The sequence below is a fragment of the Pavona decussata genome, unplaced genomic scaffold, assembly GCF_977016875.1.
Source record: "Pavona decussata unplaced genomic scaffold, jaPavDecu1.1 SCAFFOLD_51, whole genome shotgun sequence".
Lineage (NCBI taxonomy): Eukaryota > Metazoa > Cnidaria > Anthozoa > Scleractinia > Agariciidae > Pavona > Pavona decussata.
In genome coordinates, this window is record NW_028145473.1 from 4,056,086 (window position 1) to 4,080,477 (window position 24,392).

The window sequence follows — 24,392 nt, forward strand, 5'->3', positions numbered from 1 at the left end:
GTGACGTCATTGTAATGAAACCTTGTTCCCAGGGTCCTCTCTCTACCTCGTTGAGAGAGGACCCTGGGGAATGAAGTCAAAACGGGCAAAATTATCCAAAATATAAAGATTTGTATGTCTTGTATGGTTCATATCGCACAGATCCTTACATTTCAGAACTAAGCCGTAATATATCTCAGGTACTATTAGCAACACCCATCGACGCTTCATGACATTGATAGACTGATCAGCTGGGCCTGAAAAGTATTATTCGAAGTTCGTCGATTATCGATTGGTTTGTTTTTGCCCATCATGCTGTAAAACGGGGAGATCGAGAGACCTGGCGTGCGTTTCTCAAAACTCCCGAGAACTTCTCGGGCCCGGAAAGCTCCCCGTAAAGCTCCCGGAAACGCTTTCTGGTGTTTCTCAAAGCGCACGAAATTTTCGGGCCCGAGAAAAGTCACGTAATTTTCCCCGATCATTTTCGGGTGCTAGAAAGCTCCCGAAATGCGTTTTCGGGAATGCTTTTTTCAGTTAAATGGTTGTATTGCGTTACTATTATCAAGGAAAAAGTTATCCAAAACGAGAGTTGAGTTAATTGACAGATATTGGGCTAGACTCAAGCTAAAAATGTTTAAAAACCAAGAGGAAATTTCTGAAAATCTCACAGGTTTACATGCGTTAGTGCGCGCAAGAACTTTGTATAGATGAACTTAAAGATTTTGTTGATTCCAGTAAATTTACGAAGGTAACTCTTACAAATCAGGTATTTTCAGTTGAACTTTCATAGAATGACGACCGACAAGGCAAAAGAAGTGAAATTCGTAATTTAAAAACTTGATTTTTGAGAGATTATGGACCAAATAAAGACAGTTTGATAGTTTCCTCAGCGGTTCGCATATTGCCGAGTTTGATAGTGTGGTTAAATTTTATATTTTAAGTGTATAACGGACAATTAATTCTGTCTCTTTTAACGTAAATCGGTTGAGAAGAAGCTCAACTTCAAACCTACAAATGTAGTCAAATGTTTTTAAACTGAAATTGGCCTATTTACTCTCCGAGATTGCGAAAACTGTAACTGATTCATGGCGCTCGATTTCGTGCTTTAAGAATTATTAAAGCTCAACTTAAGCTTATTTTATTGTAAAATAGAAAGCTTTCACCAAGGATATAAGTCTTCATACAGTGGACAACGTTGGCCTAAGTTTTGCGTTGACTTAGAACATTTTGATCGCTTTAATCACGAACCGCAACCGAAGGCCTCATTCAAACCTTACCACTCCCCGTTTGTGCATGCATCCATGGTGCATGGTAAGTAAGCGCTAGCTTAAAAGACACAGGCTACTGAAATTTATCCTCAGGTAATGTAGAAAAAGTATTCGCCAAACAGGTTGTACAGCAACTTCGTAAAAGAAAATAAAAAACAACAACTAAAAAAACATGAAAGATACCCACCTTGTCTGATTCTGGAAAACTTTCATCGGACAACGCTAAGCTGCAAATGTGATAAGCCATTTTCTTGCAGTACAACTTATTTCTTATATAATTATCAGCCTCCACCTCGAAATTTCGAGTTCATGGCAATGCGGTATCCGAGGACGCTAAAACTTGCTCAAAACCAAAACATCCCTTGACTCGTTTTTATTTTTGGGGGATTTGCGAGCAACGTTTTCAGTTCATTCAAACGAGTAGCCAATAGTATCATGGAAACTTTGACAACTCTTGACAGTTTGACAGATATATGGAAACATTGACGAACTGCAACAACGGTGAATTTGAAAGGTCATGATTAAAATAGAAACCATACAGTCTTTACGTTGTGAACCAGTTAGCTCAGTAGTATCTGCGCTGAAATCTGTTTTTAGGAACAGCATTTACACGTAAATTTATTTTACAAATACAGTTACAGTTTTCCACTGGAAAAAATTAAAATTGTACTATAAAAAAACCGTGTTCTAAAATAATCTTTCCAGCTCTAACACGAAAAAATTCCCGAAAATATCAAGAGACAATTCGGGACACTTTCGGGTGCTCTGAGAAACACTTCTGGGGACCCGAGAAAAACACCCGTAAAGCGCCCCGTAATGTTTTCGGGCCCGAAAAGTTCTCGGGAGTTTTGACAAACGCACGCCTGGGCTGCGTACAATTTCAAAATCAATTATTACCTCCAATTTTTCTGAATTTGTTTCTAACAAGTAGCCAAGTGAATAATTATGGCACCTGAACAGCCAACCACTATCGATCGCATTCTTATCGCACAAACCTTAAGCAATTTACAGTCCTTTACCAAGGTCCCAAAATCTGAAACTCTCTCCCAATATCAATTACCTCTTCATCTAGCTTTTTTCATCTTGAAGAAAAAATGTTGCAAATTTTATCTATAAAATCATGAATTGACCTAGCCGCACTTACACAGCACCCTATTTTCTATCTATTAATGACAGCCGAGGTGGCCTCTCTAATTTCTCCGTTGATAAAAATACTTTTGATCAAGAGGGATTTGCTGAAGCAAAGGCATACAAAAAACCAGGAAAGATTTATTGCTTCTCGACGTTTCGGGGTCATCGTGACTCCATTATCAAGAGACCAGTAAAATAGCGTGCAAATAAGGAAAGGTACAAGATAAGCATAAATTAGAAAAAACGGCCTAAACAAATACTGAACGTGCAAACGGATTCCATCCATCCGTGCCAAGGTCTTTCCTGATAAAAATACTTGTCATTCTATCCTGCACTTTTCCGGAACTATATTCGGCACACTGATTCGGGTTTTTTGTCAAAGTATTGCACACTAGTAAGTTTAGCTATGTTTATGAGCCTTTATTTTGTTTTGTCTGTTTTTAGGTTTAGTAAATTTTTCTCTTGCGTGTTGTTTTCACATGGCACACAAAATATTTAGTAACTGTTCACACGAGTAAAAACGCGTCGAATTAAAAACCTCCAAAGAGAAATTGGTCATCTAAGGACACAAGAACAAACACTTTTCTTAAAGAAACTCTTAATTGAGAGAAAACTTGCTGATGTGCATTACGCTCCAATCTGTCATGTTTTGACAAATAAGAGACCTGAGGCAGGCTGCACGTTTGTACCATGTTTTATTAGGAAGACGGTCCTCTTGTCCTCTGAAGGCGAAGAGAGGCCGCTACGCCTTCTCAGTGTTCTGTCTGGATTGATCGAGTCACTAAACGTCACAACTACTCCCGCTCCTCGGCTTAAAGTTGTTTGTAAAAACTTCACTTCGATCGGTAACTGGTCCAGCGATGTTGAGTGTCATTTGCGTCTAGTGGTGTGTGGCTGCCTGGTCTCAGTAGAACAAGGACACTTGCAAAGAACGCCAGCGAAATCCAAGATGGAAAGCGAACACCGCCAATCTGCAACGTACATAATAACGTACTCAATATTAAACCTCCAAAACTGGATAACAAAAAATACTTATCGGTCTCTGGTAGATCACACGGAACGGGATGGCCGATTTACTGGTACGTACCTTTTAGATTCGTTGCGACATCGAACCGCACTCGATCACTCTTGTTCAAGCCAAAATCTGAACTCAACCGTCAGCGAGAATGAATAACTTTTTAAACCCGAATACTGCTAAATTTGATAGAGTTCATTTTCGTGCACTCCTGCACGCCAGGGCAATTATTTGTCTTTTTATTAGAATTCCTATTCAACTGACTGATAACTCTGGTGGAATCGCATGCATTTTACAGTGCTCTGAAAGACAATAGGTGATAAGTGCACGCTAAAAATATGGTTTTAGAATATTTATTCTTATAACTTGAATAATACATAATATATAAAAACGGTAATAATTTTTGACAAACGAAAAAAAGAAATAGCCGGTGTAAATGTAACGGAGAAAGGGCAAAAAATAGTTTAACTAACACTTATCCCTTAACATAAAAAGGTGCTTTTGTGAGGGAGATTTTTTTAAAGAAAACGAAAAAAAATATACATTATGAATGATAATGTGAATCACAAGAATATGAAACAATGCGGGCTTTTTTCTGCCTCTTTTTATGGACACGACGTGAAAGTAATTGACCGCTTTAGCTGGCTTGAAGAAATTTGCGTTTGCCTTTTTTTTCCGCAGTGCAGTTAAGTATTGAAAGGCCGCATAATTTAATGCGCGGGGGTGATGGGACTTTCAAAGGGTCATAATTTTTTGGATGGTGGGAGGGGAGGGGGGGGGGGTTAGAAAATTGAGGGGGTAATACGTAGCGAAAACAAGGTCAGCTGATTATTTTTAATGAAGGTTTTAGGATTAGGTATTCGTAATAAAATATTACAATGCAAAAACAATTTAAACAGACAAAGCTGTTTTGTGGAAGCTTTGAGACCAGATTCCTCCATCCCCTCCTTTATTTTTCTTGATCTGATGTCACTTTTCCGGAGGGGTCTTAGTTTTCGTAACAAGCTTTCGCAATTACGAAAACTAAGACCCCATCATTTTTCTTCTTTATCCATTTTATTGAAGATGAGTAGGGGATGAAAGAAGCAGTGTTGTTTTTCTTTATTTTGGTACTTTTCTGAACTGTGAGCGGAAGTTGCACCTGCAATAAACTTACGAAGTGTTCATCATTAAGGACAATCCATGTAAAATTCATGCCCAAAATTCAACTTAAATTCGACTTAAATCACAAATTTAAATATTGTAAAAGAACGCCGCATTATCTTTCAAAAGTGAATCAATAATATCAGAGGGATAACGTGCCCTGTACATGATTTCGTCCAGACGTAATCTGCACATTTCAATGTTACAACATCCACGCATCTGTTTCAAATCTGCTTTCCAAACTCCCCCAAAACCTAAATGTAAAAATTCATCATCTTGCGCCACGCCATTTTGTGTGTGTATTTAGACAGTGTTTTCTCTATATAGCGGGAGTCCGTTAAAAGTGCGAAAGCCGTGGATCAAGATAATGGACTTTTCAGAGATTGAACCAACTTGGTGTACGCATCTCAAAATTTCAATACTGTTATTCTGTTTGCTAGTTGTTTCGTTGGAACGATGGATCTCCCCCAGAACATGTTCCTCACTGTACCCACTGTACACAACGTCAAAATATGGCGGGAATCGAGTCAAATAGGCTGTTTGAATTAACCAATGAGTGTGCTTTACGTCAAGCAAGAACCAATGAGATTTGAGCTGGCACTTTTTCTGGCGTAAGTGAATTTCGCGTCACTTGACTGGGTTGAAGACAGTTTTTCTTGTTTGAAAAAACAGGAAGCTTTTTCTCCCCCACATTCACAACTGACGAGATTAACACCATAAATTTACACATCCTAAAGAAGTGAAAAATTGGACATCGCCAAAACTGGAGTAAAGGTTTAAGCTTGTCTGTGACGTTCACTCAAAGTTGGGTAAGTTGCGTAGGGTTCGTTCAAAGATGCTGCGATGATGTGCGCCATATTGTTTTTCGTTTGTAGTAAAAAAAATTCACCAAATGCTCAATGAGTATTTGATCTGAAAATATGTCATTGACATTACTGTTACCGTTGTTTGTTTTATTTTTGTAGCAGATGCCAATTGTTTAATCACTTCAACCTCAAAGTGATATTTTGTCGGGTTCACTTCCTCAGAGAATCTGAAAGGACATCCTGAAACGATATTTTGCGAGGGAAAACAAGGTAAGAATAAAGAACAATAACAACACCAGCCAAAAGCTTTTTAAAAATTTACGACAAAAATATTTTGCAAAGCTTAGGGCAGTTTTCATTCGTCTTGTTAAATAAAGCCAAGTAAAGCTTAATGTTGAAAGCGATTAAAGCTTAGTACTAGGGACTCACTGGGTTTACGTCAGCTTACGACAAACAACGAGACAACTCAACCCAAAACCCAAGTAATTAGCTGAATTAGGCGAGGAAATGAAAAAGTTTCAGTTAACCAGACTAGGACCGTTCAAGATAACGAATAAAGGAGAAATTTGTACAAATGTTGCTTATTTAATAAAGTAGTTTCCCGGCGGTCATGATATATTTTGTAAACCTAATATTAGGTGAGCTCAGTAAAGAAGCTGATTTCGATAGGAAGCTTTCCATACATGGTTTATAAAAGCGTGCAAACTGAGTTGTTTTCTGACCAAGGTATTTAAAAAATTTAAAAGTAAAACTAATCTTTTAAGCAGCACGGCGTTGGACAAGTTTGAAAAATATCTTTTCGGGCCCATGCAGTAAGCGGTTATCGGAAGCTTCGAGAAACGCACACCAAAGAGTGGATATTCACATTATCCACTGGGTAAATTGCTATCCAGAAAATAATGTGGAAAATTTTAAGAGCTGTCCTATAAACCATAAATCAACGAAAAACAACATAGAAAGGAATGTAAACTTTCCCAAATGTAATATTTGTACATCTGGTTAGTGATTTTTTACTGGATAAAGTTATTCGCTTGTTGAATAAGTCGGTTATGGTGGCTTCTCAGTAAAAATCTCAAAAAACCTCGTTTCTTTTGATAAGTGAAATTAAGTAAATTCTCCTTTTACCCTATTCTCAGTGTAGTCATTCTCATGATTTTTGAACTAAACTGAGTTCGAGAAGCGGAGCGTTGGATGTGATCTTCATGCGAACTTTTACTTGGCGAGCTCTTTATTAGTTTAGTTTTCTGTATTTTATTTAATTTTTTGTATAGAAGATAAGTCTACCTTCAGGCCGTCTTTAGGTTTCTAGTAGGGAAGATATCGAATTTAATTTCACCCGCGACATCATCAGTTATCTTTTATTCTGTTAAATTGCAAAGTCTAAGCCTCAAAAGGGCAGCCGTAGTCTTCCTACAAGTCAACCTAAATTATTGCTTAATCGAGTTTCAACGTAATAAAGATAAGCACAAAAATGTTGGAATTTTCATTCATCGTTTTGGCGGCAATTGATGTACTACTTCATGTAAAACACACCTTCGGAAAGCCCTACAACATACTGTAGTTGAGGTTCTCCAACACCTAGCCGTAAACATTTGGATGATGGAAACTATGGCGACCTATTTTGTGGTTGATGAGGTTTCCGAGACATTGTTCCAGGCCGTGAAAAAGGGTTTAATCACGAGGCTTTGGCGAGCATTAACTATTCTGGGCTCGCTATAAGGTCGATGGAAGGCAACTTGACTGTGTATCAGCCTGCTAGTGGATGGGTTTACCTAAAACCAGGAATCCGGAATCCAAAAAAAAAAAAAAAAAAAAAAAATGAAAACTCGTCGACATGAAACTTTCAACGAAGGCTTAAGTCACTTGGGAAACAGTTTTTATAGCTCTTGAAAAATTACAATATCAGTCAGAAGCCCAGTAAAATTTTTAAAAGTTTGCCTTAAATTTCAATTGCTGAGGCAGTTGAGCCACTCTGGAATCTTCAAACGTACTCTTCATACCCCCACACCTCTTCCTACTCGTTAACGTTTCCTCCTCCCCATAGCACGAAGAGAGACACTGAAAGGTAACTAGAGAAAAGAGTCAGTGTCGCGTTTATCACTCATCAACTCTTCGCAAGACTCACTGTCTTTGCATAATAATATAAAAAGTCTTGAAATAAGTCGGTATAGGGGTGACTTAAATTTCATCTAAAAAAAAAAGCTTCGAATTGGCACCGACCCTGGATAGACAGCGGGCAAAGTTATTAATTCATTTATTAACTCATCCGTCCGTTCGTTCGTTCGTTCCTTCGCTCACTCACTCACTCACTCACTCACTCACTCACTCACTCACTCGCTTCTGGTTCTGTCATGCCTGCCGGCATACATTCCTACGTTCAGTCATGTATGCATGTATTCATTTATCCACGATTTTTCAAAAGAGTGTCGAGCTGCTGGTACAAAGGAAACGTTTTATGTCGATGGCCTTCTTTGAAACACAGTAAGAACTTCAGGAACATGTGAACAATTTCCCATAATTTAGTTATCACAACAGCAGGATGTAGATAACAAATTATTTTATATCCTCTAATTCCAGATACCTTAGAAGCCGTAGATCTATTGATTTTGATTTAGAGGTAATAAGTCTAAATATTTTAAGCCCCATTCCCACCCTTATGCCCAAAAAATTGCTGAGCCGTAATTTACGTTAGTCACAATGTTATGACACGTGTAAAGATATATTTCCATCGTCACCATCGTGAATGCGTTAATTTGCCTACTGTACCTGTCAGAATACCACCAATCGTACACATCTCTCGCCCCTAGCTCTTCCGAAAGAACGAATTTCCCCTACTCACAAGCCAATCAGCATACGGCAAGTTACACAGAAAAAGAAAAAAGAAAGAAAAGAAAGTCTTTTCTGATTTTTATGTATTTGATTTTAAAATACATAGATAGGTGTCGTTGGTTTTGGTGTGTTTTAAAGTTTTACACTTTAAAGGGACTGCCTTAGAATACTAACGCCATAGACTTAACTGTAGCAATTGAAGTCTTGGGCATACTTTTGAAAATTTCACTGGGCTCCTGACAGATATTATAATTTTTCACGCCGCTATAAGAACTGTTTCCCAAGTGACTTTAACCTTCGTTGAAATTTTCATGTCAACGAATTTTCATTTTTCTTATTCCGGATTCTGGGTTTTAGGTAAACCCCTTGATGTGTACCAATGTTGTTGATACACCACAAGGAAACCCTATCTTATGACGGTGGACTTGTTTTGGGCATGTGGGATCCCTTTAATCTCGTACCCAGATCTCCCACGGTCAGGCGACATTCCCGAACCGACGACTGAGATCTGGGTACGAGATTAGGATCACTTGAAATCCAGACACCCAGACCTTTCGTAGTATCCTCTAGAGCTGTACCATTTAAGAGAACATGGATAGTAGACAGGATTCCTCTTCCTAGTAATTCGCTGTATCTTACACTTTTGTAATGGTTAAACTTTAGAGCTAGTGATTCTGACCAAACAACAAAGTTGTTTAAATCAGTTTGCAGGGCCTTAGTATCATTTCCAGAACCAAACGACTGAGCCGGCTGCGGTTTTATGAATGTGAGAAGGTATAAAGCTGGTATAATTTTTTAGGGTATTTTTTTCCTGGTTAGAAAGTCCGCATCCACATAGCCGGTTGTTGTTTTGCTTCTTCCTTTGCATGGCCACAGAACTTGATTCCAAGCAGGAAAAAGCTCTTTTTCCAGTTTAACATGAGCAAGAAAACAATGAAAGCTGACAGAGCACAATATGGAGGTTGCAAAAACTGCGTAACAACTTTGCAGTATCATAACTTTCCACAACTGTTTAGCATTTCTCCAACAACAAATAACTGAACTTTAGACATTTTTCGGCTACTGTTTGAACCATATCATACTGGCAAAAGTGACAGAAAGCAGCTAATAAAAAAATCACTAAAGTTACGTGTCTGAGTACATATTCGTAAAGTGTAAGCTTTTTTCATTCATTCAACTGTAGCAACGCACGCGGCGCCACCGCTTTGGCGCCTTTTTGACTCTACTGTGAGAGTCATGTGATCAATATGCTTTTTCCAACTTTCCGTGTCTTCTGTCAATTGATACCTTTTCGACACAGCACCCAATTTTAGAAAGAGAAGTGAAGAAAAATTCCTCTTCGTATGTTTACGTCTCATCAGGAAATCTCACATCCTAGCCATGCAGTGACAGCAAAGAAATGTACCAAAAATTGTAATGCACGTGCAGAGATGTTGTTCTGGTTATTAAGCCTATTGGCTTTTTTTACGTTCTTGTTGCCGTTGCCGTCGTCGTTGCTAAACTGAAGATCCCTAGTTACTGGTTACATAAGTGATAAAAAAAAAACAAAAACAAAGCTTATTACTGATGCCGGGATAAAAGAAAAAACCGTGGAGGATGCATTTGACTGTGACCGACATCGAGTTGAAACATTTGGATTGCTTTCAGGGTTTTAGTCAAGATACCTACTTCAAAATAAGGTAAAAATTCTCTTCTGTCATTTAGGCTTAATATTTGCTTTCACTCTCGCGGACATGCATGAAAACTTGTCATTTGTCTGCTAGTAGTTTTGCGGTTTCACCTCTTCAGTTCTTAAGTTCTGCCGGAGGCATTTTGCGAATTATTAGCTTATTTTGATGTTTAAGTTGCTAGTTTGATGTTGAGGAAACTTACCAGAGGAAATTTATCCTGCGAACTTGAAATAAGAAAGAGTTTGAAAACAGATAAGAACGTGTTTACGATGACCATAGAAATCAACAACTAATAAACGAATGAACATTAATTTCTAATCTTACGTGTAATACTTCTTGAAAGCAGTAAGCTAACAGCCGTCACAAGAAGCAGTAAGCTTTTCGACAAAAAGAAATAATCGAGAAATTCACTTCTGAATGATGTTGAAAAATTTGTGAAATCTGTGAAAGAAATCCACTCAATTTGGCAGCTTTTAACTTGACTATGTAATTTCTGCAAATAAACTCAATTCTTTGGAGCCTATCGCTCGGTAATCTCTAACTCTTTTAACCATTAACTGTTTTACAGGCACTCGGCATTTCGCAAAGACTATGTCCGGCTAATAACGTAAACCCATAACTCGTAAAATGACAGTTTATACAAAATTTGATGGAAGCGCAGAATAAATATATTCATGCCAGTGAGCGCGTAGAAAACGCTTGAGACGATGGCCTTAACTCTTCTCCTCAAGGACTTACCACCAATTTAAAATTGTTTACAGATAACAGCATTGCGGAGAATATTTTTATATTGTACTGTTGTTTTCTACTCAACCAGGAGAATTCCCTAGAGTTGCCTCAAATGCTTTAGTTTACAGCTGTAGTTTAGTAAGGTCAGACGGAGGAACTTTAAAACATGTACAGGGTAATAAAATGTTATCAGTTTCACATCCAAAGGATTTAAAAATTATATAATTTTGTCGAAACCGAACTGGACTTTCTCTTCCATTGTAGTAGCCCCACGCAAATTTGCGTGTATCCGCACTGGTTTATGACGTGAACGTGAAGGGTGGCGCGATTTTTTCTAACAATAGATTTTTTTGCCTATAATTGACATTAAGGGTGGTCGTTGCTAAGCTACACGGTTGCTACCCAAGTGCAATTTCACTTCCGGTCAGCCAAAATCTTTTCGCGCGCTTTTTTCGGCGCCGGCCCGGCGTCGCCGATTCAAGTCGCCGGTACCTTTTTTTTTACCTCGTTGCAACAAACACAAGAAAAACTTTTCGTTTACATTTTTATTGATTAATTTTCTGCTTTACGGTTACAACATGAGAGTCGTGCCTTTATTTTTGAAACTTGAGTGTTTTGCTTGAAAATGTCATCCACGTACGGACGTAAACAGAAAGCCGCAGCGATGGCTGCATGTCGATGGGGAAATCTCGAAAAGGTGACAGTACAAGATTTCCAGTGTCAGCCGGTTGGGAATCGAAATCTCAAAGATGCGGAGACACAAACTGAAGTTAGTATTGCGCTATCATCACCTGCAAACTTCAAAGAAAACTCTGAGTTCGCGGCCTTTTTGACCGCTCCGAAACTCCCTGACGTCTTTTGCGATAAAACTGTGCGACCCTGTGAACCTGTGTCCGTGAAACTGCCCTTCGGAACCTGAGAAACTCCACTGTTTAGATATAACACAAATAAACGAAGCTATCGAGGCCACTTAATTGCAACCACTCTCCCAAGACAGCATGGACCAGCAGACGGTGAGCAAGGAGGCTTGTAAATTATCCTTGAAAGCAGCTCTAGCTCAAGAATTTCATTCTTACATCAAAAATGCTAACCACTCGATAGAAAACCTGACTGATAATGGTAAGCTCGAAACTTGTGATGGACCGACTTCTCCTTACAACATCAACCTCGCTTGAGAACCTAGTTAACAGTAATCTAAGTAATCTACAACACTGTGACTGTGAAAAAGAAACTGAATTCGAATTTGTTCGGTAAAACAAAACACAGTTGAAGAGTTCGAGTTCGAGTGTAGTCGATGTGGGTAAAAAAGTCAACTTAAAGAGTAACATTCCTGTCGTTAAAGCCACAACTCGTCCAAGATCTGCAATACGTAATCTCGTTGCTCTTTTATTCCTTGTCAATGGGCAAGACCCACTCAGTGGATCCATATCATTGAATGGATTGCACCGTTAGTAAAAAGGATCGCGGACTGGAGCGTGCAAGAAGCAAGAACTGAAGCAGTTCGACGTGGAGATGAGTCATCATTGCACATCCAGTTCGACGGCTTTTATCTGACTCGCGGCCACTATTCGAATAACAGCTCAGCTACCGTCCACGATGCTAAGACCGGCAAAATTATTGCGTACTCACACCGAACAAAGCGCGGCCAAGGTGCTAACTGGGAAGGGACAAGCTGGAGAAGCCTGGCCAACAATGCTTAGGTACCAGGCCGCTGAAAATTCGCTCACCACTTCTGGTGCCGCGAAAAAAGAACTTTTCTCCTCGAGAGATAATTGTAGTTGCTGGATTTTAATACAATTCGAAAGAACATCATATTTTCCCGGAATTCAAGCATGGGTTTTGCGTCAAAATGAAAAATAAAAAAAATGTGGGCAAAAGAGTGGTCAAAGAAGCACAATTTCCATTCTCATTTTTTTAATTTTCATCATAAACCAAAACGCGTGCTTAAATTTCTTCAAAATGGCTTTTGAATTGTTATTGTACAGAAAATGCGGAAAAAAAGTTTAAGGTGATTCCGCTGAAAAAGAAGGAGTATTTAAAATTGTCTAAGACTTGGTCCAGTTCATGACCATGTTATGAGCATTACAAAAATGCAATAAAAAATGGGGGTCACCGCGCTCGTTTTTGTGCAACCTGGATGGCTATTATAGTAAATAGATGACCCACGAGGTTTATATTAGAAACGCTAGTAATCAGAAAAGGGAACTATCGTTTCTAGAAAAATTAATTTCTTGCATTAAAATATCGAAGCAGTTCAACAAAATTTACTTTAATCTTACACAACAAACTATTTTCATTGAACTGGAATTAAAATTATAAAAATTATAAAATTATAAAAGCTACACTGGTCTCTCTGTGCTTTAAAAGTGGCGGGAAAGGCTTCTCCATTTTAGCTTTCGTCGTATCCATAAAACGTGTACAGTCAACTCTCGCCTTGCGGACACCTTGCTAGACGGATATCACGATAATATGGAAAGTCACCAACAATATGGACAGTAGCTAAATCCCCGGCAAAAATATATTACAGACGCTTGACTGAAAGAAATTCCCGCTATTATACGGACTCTCGCTTTTAAGGACATTTAATAACTTGCGGACCTGAGGGTGTCCGCAATAAAGGGAGTTGGCTGTACTTGGGTTTCACAGGATATAAGCCCTTTTAGGAAAATCATAGATGGCAAGAATGAGCAAGAGATGAGGTTAATTTCGTTAAAAAACTGACTGCTACCAACAATGAACATGAACTCTCATGATGGCGTTAATGTTTCTAACAGCAGTTGGGACATTATCATGCAACGAGTAAAATTTGATGGGTTTTTCAAAAACCCATCAAATTTTACCCAGTAGTTTTTCTTCCTGTCTCACAAGCCTTTATTTGACAAGACACTTGAGTTATGAGAGCAAGTTTCAACGCTGTGTGTATGTACGGCTATGCGCAGCCAAGGCTGGCCTGTGGCCAACATTTTGAAGATCCTGGAGAAGGCTAAACCAATTTGCAGAATGTAGACTTAACATCAGTTCGTCGCATACAACAAACTTGTCTATCGGACTTTTCTCGGTTACTACATACCACATCAAATGTTCTCATTCTTTCATTCATCCTAAATCATCAGCGAAGTCCAGTTCCTATGGATTTTCCACCCTCTCCTTCGATCTTCCCCGCGGATACCGGCGCCATCTGACATTGAGCTTTAAGTTTACAACTGACAGCGGGTCCTTTTCAGAGACTGAACTAATTCGATGTACACATCTCAGAATTTCAATACAGTCAGTTCTGTTAGCTAGTTGTTTCGCTGGAACTCTGAACCTCCCCCAGAACATCCCATGTTCAAATCTGCCTAAACCTTACATTCTGCAGAACGTCTAAATATGGCGGGAATCGTGTCAAACAGGCTGTTTGAATTAGCCAATGAGCGTGCGTTATATCATGCAAGAACCAATGAGATTTGAGCTGGTTCTCTGCGGCGTTGTCTCTGGCGTAAGTGAATTTCGCGTCACTCTTATTGGGTTAAAGACAGTTTTTCTTGTTTGAAAAAAAATTGAAGTTTTTTTTCTCCCTCATGTTTACAACTGTCGAGGTTAACACCACAAATTTACACATCCTAAAGAAGTAAAAAATTGGGCATCGCCAAAACTGGAGTAAAGTTTTAAGTTTGTCCGTGACGTTCACTCAAAGTTGGGTAAGTTGCGAAGGCTTCGCTCAGAGATGCTGCGATGACGTGCGCCATATTTGTTTTTCGTTTGTAGTAAAAAAATTTCGCCAAATGCTCAGAGAGTATTTGATCTGAATATGTTTGTGATATTCCTGTTACTGTTTGTTTCATTTTTGTAGCAGATGCCAATTGTTTAATCACCTCAACCTCAAACTCTCCGGACAAAGTGATATTTTGTTGCGTTCTCTTCCTCAGAGAATCTGAAAGGACTTTCAAACGATAATTTGCGAAGGAAAACAAGGTAAGAATAAAGAACAATAACGACATAAACCAGAGGCTTTTAAAAATTTATGACAAAAATCGTTTGCATTTCATTCGTTTTGCTAAATAAAGCCAAGTTAAGCTTAATGTTGAAAGTGATCCTAGGGACTCACTGGGTTTACGTCCCTAATGGGTAATCACACGTTCCAAGTCTGCTTAAAACTTTTGTCTTTCCTCGCTTAATTCCGCTAATTACTTGGTTTTTAATTAGGTAAACTGTCTCGTTGTTTGTCTTTATTCACTGTTGAAAAAGTCGGTTATGGCCGCTTCTCAACAAAAATCTCAAAAAACTCGTTTCTTATTGGATAGGTGAAATAGAAAATTCTCCTTTTACCCTATTCTCGGTGTAATCAGTCACATGATTTTTGAACTAAACTGAGTTCGAGAAGCGGAGCGTTGGATGTGATCTTCATGCAAACATTACCTGGCGAGCTCTGTATTAGTTTAGTTTTCTGTATTCAATTTAATTTTTTGTTTAGAGGATAAGTCTACCTTCAGGCCGTCTTTAGGTTCCTAATACATGTGGAAGGCTGAAAAACCGGAGCAGATATCGAATTTCACCCGCGTCCTCATTAGTCATGTTAAATTGCAAATTCTAGGCCTCAAAAGGGCAACCGTAGTCTTCCTACAAGTCAACCTAAATAAGCTTAATTGTTTAGTCGGGTGTCAGCGTAATAAAGATTATTTTAAAAATTCACAAGAATGTTGGAATTTCCATTCATCGTTTTGGCGGCAAATGATGTACTACTTCATGTAAAACACATCTTCGGAAAGCCCTACAACATACTGTAGTTGAGGTGTTCCAACACCTAGCCGTAAACATTTGGATGATGGAAACGATGGCGACCTATTTTGTGGTTGATGAGGTTTCCGAGACATTGTTCCAGGCCGTGAAAAAGGGTTTAATTACGAGGCTTTGGCGAGCCATTAACTATTCTGGGCTCGCTACAAGGTCGATGGAAGACAACTCACTGACAACTTGACTGTGTATCAGCCTGCTAGTGGATCAGGGAAGAGCTGTACTTTTTTGGTAAAGGTCAAGTGACTTTGGATAGTAATGGAGATGAGGTTGATTATTCGTTGTGAAATCACCTACTAATACTACTATCACTGCTGCTATGGGTAAGTTTTTCTTTCATTTCGGTTGCAACCTTCTCAAAACATAGGCACGCGTGAAATTAAATGTGCCAACGACAAAACAAAAGAACTCGTTGTTTCAGCTAAGCCTCTGGTGGGCGCATTTTCAGTGGAGGTGGCTGAGGGAAGAGGGTGGCAAAAGTCTTTTCATGAGCAGCATGACAACTAATTGAATCCTTTATGTTAAAAAAACGTGTCATTAGTTGTCATGTTAGTCACACGATCCGAGGACTGCAATTTGCCATCCCGATCTCTGTCAACTGTCTTGTTGTATAAGCTTGCTTATATTTAACACATGTATGTGATGTTGGCAATATCCATGCTATATCAACAACTGAATGCTCTAGAACGTGGTCATGCTCGGCGTCAGTGGGAATCAGATATACGTACCTGCCAAGCCCCGGAGTACAAAAATCGGGAGACATCTAGAAATCTTCAGGGGCAGCCAGCAAAACCATGTCAGCAACAGCGAAGAGCCTCCGAGGGGTGTGGCATCAAGGCTATATTTAGGGCTTCAGTGGGGAAAGGGGTGTTCACCCTCTCACCGTAATTTCAACATTTCATTAGGTTCAACAGAAAAAAGAAAGGCACAATCTGCGTTCAATCTTATCTAGTGGGAGTGTGACACCAAAAGACAAGGAGGAACTGTTTTATTTTTTACTAAGTACTCACCATTTATAGTGGACGTGAAAAGCAGAAGATTTATGTACCAAAGTGGGAGAGCAGGAGACGAGGCAAAAAAGCGTAAGTCTCCCGCCAAAAGCGGGAGAGATGGCATCTCTGTATATAATTTCTAGCATGACCTTCAATGCTCTTCCCTGGTTTGGCGCAGTCTTTTCTGACCAACCAGCCTTGCTTTCCATACAAAATTGTGAATAGTGCATCACAGTACATGTCATTTTGTCAATTTTGTTGTTTTTAGTCCTTTAAATTCCACTTATAGAGCAGTTTAGTGTTTAGCATTTTCCCTTTTCAATAACTTGTGACTGCTTACATATGCAATGAATGAGTTATTTTGTAATATGGGGAAATGTCACTCACCTGCTTGTTCCATGGTTCCATTGATGGCCTGTAAAATTTCAGCAAATATGACATACTCTCACAGCTTACTTGAGTTTCTATCCTCCTTCAATTAAAATACACATTTTTTGGACTGCAAAATTAAGAGAAATAGCCTGAAGAACACTCAACTGATGTATAAACTTTAAACTGACACCCATCTACCTGTAAACCAAAAATACATCCAATTAAAAGCCCCCCCCACCCCCAGATATAATCTCCCCCTCTAGCTTTCCTTGTTGTGAGTGATATTAAGCACTCTAACAGAACTCTGTACTACTTCAAACAGAAAATTAGAAAAATTATTGTGGAACAATAAGTTTGTTACTCCCTTTAAAACTCGTGAATGTGCGCATGCATGATGAACGAGTTATCGCGATGTGGGGTTTTTGTCACTTAGTCGGTGGGTTATTAACTTAATATCAATTTAATTTGAATTTAATCAAAAACATAAATTAATCATGAGTCAACCTATGGTGCATGTGTTCACCATCAGCCGCCATTACAGGACAAAAAACAAGGATATAAAATCAACTTAACGAATAACTTATTTTTAAAAGAAAACAGCTAGTAGGTGTGTTGTCCGCTAACTCCTTCCATTGGCCGAAAAAAAGGGGTAACTTTCCTTCCAGGAAGGATATTATCCAAAAGTTTGACTTCGATTAACCTCCCTCGCAGATGCTCTTTTGGTTCGTTTTGTCAGGAAGGAAAGATTGGGTGACGAGCCAAAAGAGTGTCTGCAAGAGAGGCAACTACACTTCGATAGGCGGAGCTACTCTTTTCAGCAAACATCAAACACAAACATGAAAACCTTTAAAGGAGCTTACCCTAGAAAATTATCGGACGAAACAACTTGACTGAAAGAATACGAAATTCTGCAGAGCTATAAATCTCCCTTCGGTGTCAAACGTAATCAATAAAGCCGCGGCCACACGAGCGATTTTTTGCTTGCGCAGGTGATGCGATTTTTTCAAACTTTGTCGCGTCGCCAGTGCAAGATGAAAATCGCACGTGTAGCCACCCTCGAAATTGCGACGCGACAGTTGAAAAAATCGCGAGAAAAAAGTCGCCAGAATTGAAATTTTCGCGACAAAATCGTAGAGATAGCGTCCGTGTAAGCCACCCTGCAACTAAGCCTCGTCATCCGCAATAGCTCGGGAAACCCCAGATATTAACGACTGAAATTTCCGTCAGAAGTTGATGGTAAAATCCTTATTTCTTTCTCTTTGTGGGCCACGGACGGACCCATGTTGACCTTTTCTTAATTTTCTTCTTCCTTCGTTTGCTTTTTATCATCAAGAAGAAGAATGCAAATAGGCGAAAAAACAATATCCTTGTCCGAAAGGGCCGTCCGCCATGTCTGTTTAAAGCGCCAGGTCTCTTGAAGTATGCGATTCACGCGGCTTTCAATTTGTCGCCAAACTCGTTAGAATTTGTCACTCGTGTAGCCCCCCTCTCGCGCTGGCGAAACGACAAAATTTGAAAAAATTGCATCACCTGCGCGAGCAAAAAATCGCTTGTGTGGCTGCGGCTTAAGATGAGGATGTAACACTGAATTTACATACAGCTGAACCCAACACTTCATTCATTTCTTTCTCTGGCTGCAAAATATATATGAAAAACCCCCATTCAATTAACTTTAAAGATTCAAGGCAATTCCGTGGGTGAAAGGCTAAGGGTTAAAATAGCAAACTAAAACTTAATCTTTGCAATAAATTTCATTTGGCGTCCAGTGTGAGCGATAAGATCCATTCACCAGAACAAATGTAATCACTGAAAGTTAGCTAATGCACAGCGGCAATCATCGCAACGCTTCCCGTATTTTTATGTTTTTTTTTTTAACTAAAAAATGTTTTACAACAATGTTAGATCGTTTTAGTCAGGGCTTTCAATTGTTGTGCGTATTGAGCAAGTAACATTATGTACATAATGGCAGTTTATGGTCTATTTTGGTGAGAAAAGAGCTGTGTTGAATAGCTGAAGCAGATCAAGATTGTCGTCCAAGAGAAAATATGATGGAGAAATGTCTGAGGGTGTTCCTTGCTCTTTTGCATATTCTTCTTTGGTGGTCTGAAGTCATTTGGTTGTTAAAATTGTTGCGCCAAGGCCAGATGGTTTGACACTGGAAATAATTGGTAAATATGAAATTAATCTCTAAAAAGGCAGACATGCATATGTGGCACAGTGGTATGGTACATGCCGTCATAGTTGGAGGGCTCAGGTACAACTCTACGTTGAGACTAACACTGAAACCTCTTGTTTTCTTTTTCTTTTTTGCCCTTGAAAGCCAGTCACCCCAAAGGCACCAAAGAATGTTCAAAATTTAAACTTACTTCAAAACTCACTAATAATTCATAAGCCCATTGACCTATCAAATGGTCGATAAAACATCATGTGCAGTGGTTTTATAAAGAAATAAAAAACGCGCTGAGTGCATCGTTGATTTATATAAGCACGCGGGAATTTCTAAGAACCTCTCTGCACTTCTGGAGTGTTCTTAAAAATTCCCAAGTGCTTATATAACTCAACAATGCACGAGGAACAAGTTTTTTATTTCTTTTATAAAATATAAACAATCGCAACTCCTCAGACAAGTGCAAATTTTAATGAATCAACATCAAGTTTCTCCTTACACGAGATAACGCGTAATTTAATAGCGCGCGCTCTTGCCGATCACGACCAATCACGACAGGGCATGCGACAGCGCAATCAAGTAAAAAGTCAAACTGTGTTTTTTTTTTCAAGTTCAAGAAGTTAACTTCAAGTCAAACTTAAGTTTTAAGGTGTTGAGAGACAAGTTGAAGTTAATTAAAAGTCTGGAAACATCAGTACAAGAGACTGTTCTTTGCGAATCGCTGGAGTGACAGCACATTCTGTCTCTGAATTTCTCAGACTTTTCATAGGCAAAAAATCTGACGTGTGCTCCGTGCATATGTACAATTATAATGTATGCACCATACATATGCTTCGTGCATTGTGGAGTTATACAGAACTCAGTTTGACCAATCACAGTGCTTGCTTGACCCTGGCTATTTTATAATATCGGATAAAACCTCCTCCTTATTAGTATGTGGCATTTTAATGTTTGTCCCGTATGCTAATTTCCAACGTTCACAAGACTTGTAGCACATGTTTTATTGCATCTAAAACCACGAGGCGAATCCCGATAAAACACTGCTGCTCGTGTTTTAAACATTACTTCAAAAATACAAAACTTATAAAATGTCTTAAAAGTTTAAGGACCCAAAGTATTCAAGGAGCTCAATCTCATTAAGGACAATGGCTAAGAAATCTAAGCTATGTAGAATGCAGCATTAATATGGAAAAAATGAAGCCACTTATTAAGCCTTTATGGGGATAAATATGATTTATAATTATTTTGATTCAGTGGGCCTACGAAACACAATGCGAACAATGCTTTATACCTTTCAAGTCACACTTCATTCCTGCATGGCATCCATGTATCCTTGCAGTGTAGTTTGATGCGAGTACTGCATTAAGCCGCGGCTACATGAGCGATTTTTTGCTCGCGCAGGTGATGTAATTTTTTTCAAATTTTGTCGTGTCACCAGAGCGAGAGGGTGGCTACACGAGTGACAAATTCTAGCGAGTTTGGCGATAAATTGAAAGCCGCGCGAATCGTATACTTCAAGAGACCTGGCCACTATAAACAAACATGGTGGATGACCCTTTGGACAAGGATATTGTTTTATCCACTATTTGCATTCTTCTTGACAATAAAAAGCAAATGAAGGAAGAAGAAAAGAAAAGGTCATTGCGGGTCTGTCCGTGGCTTGCAAGGAGAAAGGAACAGGGATTTTACCATGAAATTCCGATGGAAATTTCATTGGCTAAATACTCTTTAGTCGCGTCACAAGCGCGGGCTGTGATTTTGTCGCGAAAATTTTAATTCTGACAACTTTTTTCTTGCGATTTTTTCAGACCAGGGCGTCGCCAGTTCGAGGGTGGCTACACCTGCGATTTTCATCTCGCGCTGGCCACGCGACAAAATTTGAAAGAATCGCATCACCTGCAGAGCGCAAAAAATTGCTCGTGTAGCTGTGGCTTTACCTCTATTCAGTTAGAGTTGGTCCATGAGCCTTTGATTTTTTATTTTAAACAGTGTGTTTTCATTGGGAGAATCAGATATACTGTCTTAAACCAGTCAGTGGCAATTTCAACTTTAAGGCATAAGCATGTATAGATGCTAATTAATTTGAACCCCAAAATATGAGCAAACTGGGCAAGATTGGAGCATTTTCTCACTTTTTGGCCAAAAAATCAACTAATGCCATTCTTTCAGTAAAACCTTTAATTGTTGGATGCGGGTGTCTAGAAACCTAAGACCTAAGACCTGGAAACCTAAGACCCGGAAACCTAAGACCTGGAAACCTAAGACCTGGAAACCTAAGACCCGGAAACCTAAGACCTGGAAAGCTAAAACCCGGAAACCTAAGACCTGGAAACCTAAGACCCAGAACCCCTAAGACCTTGAAAGCTAAGACCCGGAAACCTAAGACCTTGAAAGGTAAATCCCGGAAAGCTAAGACCTTTGTTTTAAAACGCTATATTTTTTAAATTAAAGAAATAATGAAAATTATACTTCAACTTCCCACACAAGGATTACTGCTTTGCTGAACGCCGGGTTCTAAAATTTCAACTGTCCCATTTTCTTTCGGGTTTCCTCCATAGTTACGCGTGACCAGTATTTCCGAGAATGAAATGAACATGTTCAAGATTTATGCAAATGCCGGACATTACAAAGAGCAATTCGAATGTTCATTTCATTCTCGGAAATACTGGTCCTCCTGTTATGCTTCTTTCAGCGTCAGGGATTTGCAAAGCAAGTTAGTAGTGAAACATATAAACGTTATGTCGTTGTAAGTATCAATTACCACTCTAACTGAGTTGTGATATATCCTATTCTGCAGTAATTTTTATTCCAAGTGTAGAGCGTGTAATTGTTCATTTGATAGAGATGTCAACCGCACTTTGATGCTTTATTTTACAAAGACCAAAGGCAAGTCTTAAAGACTTGTTGATATTAAACTACGCATTTACAAGCACAGAAAGTAAAACTTGTTTCTTTGTACAATCGTAACAGTGACTGACTGTGATTAAAATGAAAGAAGGCGACAATAGGAGTCGGCTTGAAGGGAAATAATTTTTTTAAAATAGTTTTAATCATTATTAATAATAGCTTGACCCGGTTATATTCCCACGTGTATTATTCTCTGATAAACAACCCATTAACTAAGAGGGCAGTTATCACTCACAGCCCACCCGGAATCCTGCTCCTTCTCATCTTCCTGAAACAAAATTACAGTCAATCACATCTTGAGTGAACGGTGTTTAAAAAAATTTGAACGAAGTTTTGAAAATCGCCAACGAGGTTTCAGGGTTCCCGTAGATATTTTCTAAGTTTATTGACGGTATAAGGCTATAAACGTTTCTTTACATTACATTAAGTGTTTTAAGAATAACAATAACAATTATTGTTTCCCAAGTATCTTGAATATATTTTTTCTGTTACAGTCAATCCACGTCACGCGTGACCAGTATTTCCGAGAAAATGAAATTGTAATGTCCGGCATTTGAATATAATCTTGAACATCTTCATTTCATTCTCGGAAATACTGGTCACGCGTGACGTTAATTGACTGTAACTATGGAGGAAACCCAAAAGAAAATGGGACTGTTGAAATTTTAGGACCCGGCGTTCAGCAAAGCAGTTATCCATGTGTGAAAAGTTGAAGTAAAGTTATCATTTAAATTAAAAAAAAAAAACATTTTAAAACAAGGGTCTTAGCTTTCCGGGTCTTAGGTTTCCAGGTCTTAGGTTTCCGGGTCTTAGCTTTCCGGGTCTCAGGGCTATCAACCTCACACGTCTTCAAATATGGAGAATATGACTTCCCTGCCAAGCAATAACAAAGCGCCTTACAGAGGCATCCCATTGAGGCCAAATTCAGTAACAGAAACAACGCTACCCATTTTCAAGTCTACAACAAATAGTTAATTTCGTCAATTATCCGGGAGATAACAGACATAAATCTGGAGAGGTCAGCCTCAAAATCGGGAGATTACAGACATAAATCTGGAGACCAGGAGAGATGGCTAAAAATCTGGAGATTACAGACATAAATCTGTAGACCGGGAGATACGGTTCAAAATCTGGAGACTCCCGGATTATCCGGGAGAGATGACAGCCCTGGGGTCTTAGGTTTCCAGGTCTTAGGTTTCCGGGTCTTAGCTTTCCAGGTCTTAGCTTTCCGGGTCTTAGCTTTCCGGGTCTTAGGTTTCCAGGTCTTAGCTTTCTGAGTCTTAGGTTTCCAGGTCTTAGGTTTCCGGGTCTTAGGTTTCTAGGTCTTAGGTTTCTGGGTCTTAGGTTTCCAGGTCTTAGGTCTTAGGTCTTAGGTCTCAGGTCTTAGGTCTTAGGTCTTAGGTTTCTAGACACCCTGTCGGATGCCAAGTAATCTGACATTGGTGAGGGATACAAGGCAAACAGTGCAAGGTGTCAACAAATTGTAAGGAGGTTTGAAAGGGTTTCTTTCTGTTAAAGTGTGCGTGAGACAATGAAAGATTACAGACTGAAGTATTTCTTATCATTTAAAATTGAGAGACCAGTATGTATGCTGCTTAAGCAGCTGGGAAAAGAAAATTCTCGACTCCCCATAACTTGAACCTTCAATGGGCATCGAAAAAGGTTTGAGTTATCAGGAGTTGAGAACAAATGACTGGAAATGAGGGATAAACGGTGCTTACTGTGGATTTCTATGCATATAGTGTACATTTTAATCAAATTTAATCGCAAAGAAGTTGAGTGAAAATGGAACAATAATTAATTTCTAAATTATAAATCAGAACGTAACATAATGTGAAACAAAACAAAGTAAGAAAGCAGCAAGAGAAGACTAGGTACTGCGAACTTTGCAGATTTTAATGAGAACGTCACGCTACTGCTCCAGGGTTCCTGCAATTTACTCTTTTGAGAAATAATTATTTAATATGCCCTGATGCTACTGAAGTAATTTATTACTATCGATTATCCTTGAAATTTATTTAAGATTGGATTTGAAAGAATCAAAGAATCAACCTCCACAATACGCTGAAGTTAAATGTACCCTAAACCAGCAAAGCCTGAACTGGACTGACACCTTTTGTGAACTACAAACAAAGACAAAGTACTCACGGCTGCTTCAAAATATACTCAATGTTTTGGACTACAGTTCTGTTTGTTTTGACCTGTCACGTCTTGACAAACACGGTTTGAGTTGTTGAGGGTGAAATTAAATAGAACATGACCTGAAAGGAAATGAAAATTGCTTCAAGTTAGCCAGGGTTCGAGTTACTGTGGGTAAAATTACAGTAATTGTATGAAAAAAACCCAGGGGAAATTGATTTTGGTTCAAGTAAGCAGGGTTCAAATTATTGGGAGTCGACTGTAATTCTTTCATCCACAGTTCAAATATGTACTACTTGTATAATACAACTTCACAATATGACCAGCTCCCAACTGGCATGATATCTTAGCTGACAGAACACTGCACGTCTTTCATCCATTGTTCAAGTAAATGAATGTTATATTCAATTCCATTATTATTCTTATGATATGGGCAAGTTCCAGATGTCTTTATAACTCTACTGTCAGGCAA

General features: G+C 38.9%; 1 protein-coding gene across 9 annotated transcripts in view; it reads left to right on the forward strand.

The window, feature by feature from the left end:
• The first annotated feature begins 5,162 nt into the window (after positions 1 to 5,162).
• LOC146481156 (atrial natriuretic peptide receptor 1-like) overlaps positions 5,163 to 24,392 on the forward strand; it is an 82,302-nt gene continuing 63,072 nt past the window's right edge. Inside the window, exons 1-3 of one of the 9 annotated variants that reach the window (XM_085108798.1) lie at positions 5,163 to 5,345; positions 5,502 to 5,612; positions 14,403 to 14,524. The gene's annotated coding sequence lies outside the window, so the exon portion shown is untranslated. Of the gene's footprint in view, positions 5,346 to 5,501; positions 5,613 to 14,052; positions 14,251 to 14,402; positions 14,525 to 15,362; positions 15,667 to 24,392 lie in introns of those variants that run through there. The other 8 variants (XM_085108802.1, XM_085108799.1, XM_085108803.1 and 5 more) reach the window with 8 other exon arrangements.